This window comes from Chiloscyllium punctatum, chromosome 36 (assembly GCF_047496795.1).
Source record: "Chiloscyllium punctatum isolate Juve2018m chromosome 36, sChiPun1.3, whole genome shotgun sequence".
In the NCBI taxonomy this organism is placed as follows: Eukaryota; Metazoa; Chordata; class Chondrichthyes; order Orectolobiformes; family Hemiscylliidae; genus Chiloscyllium; species Chiloscyllium punctatum.
The window spans coordinates 73,804,192-73,804,902 of NC_092774.1; the positions used below are offsets into that span (position 1 = coordinate 73,804,192).

Here is a 711-nt window from a genome sequence, read left to right on the forward strand (position 1 = left end):
GTACATCTGTGTTACTCTGTGAGACTCCATGGGATTCTCTGCCCAAGAGAGCAGTTGAGACAGCTTCATGAAGTATATCGAAGACACAGTTGGATGGGTGTTTGCATGGTAGGGGAATTAAGGGTGGTCGGGATAGTGCAGGTTGGTGGAGCTGTGATCTTAATGAATGACGGGGCAGGCTTGACCAAATGGCCTACTACTGCTTCTGCTCCTACCAATCTGTAACACTGCATTTCCCGCGGCAGGAGTTTTCCCAGGGCACAAAGGAAGTTTTCTAAAATATATTTAAACCCCTTGCTTTGCTTGAACTCAAATTGACTTGGCGGTAAGCCGAAGCTTGTGGCTCGTTGGTCTAGGGGTATGATTCTCGCTTCGGGCTTTCTGCTGTGTGGATATGCGAGAGATCCCGGGTTCAAATCCCGGACGAGCCCTCAGCTCTCACATTGCCTTGTTCAAAAACTGCCAATTAATTTTCTCAAAAAGCAGCTTCGTTTCACGAGATCCGACTGCCTGAATTCGGGATGGGGCAGAGTTACCATTACAATGAACGCGGCAAGGGCAACACTTACTCAAATTGAACGCAAGTTTTACTTGTGGGCGTTTGGAACGCGTTGCCAGCAGAGGTGCTAGAAGCAGGCACAGTAGATTCGTTTAAGATGCGTCCGGATAAATGCACGAGTCGGGGGTGGAGGGGGGTGCGATTGGGGGGGG

General features: G+C 49.8%; 1 non-coding gene across 1 annotated transcript; it reads left to right on the forward strand.

The window, feature by feature from the left end:
* Positions 1-341: 341 nt before the first annotated feature.
* On the forward strand, positions 342-431 carry trnap-cgg (transfer RNA proline (anticodon CGG)). Its single transcript is given in 2 exon segments — positions 342-377; positions 396-431. It is a non-coding gene; the product is annotated as a tRNA-Pro (tRNA).
* The last annotated feature ends 280 nt before the right edge of the window (positions 432-711 follow it).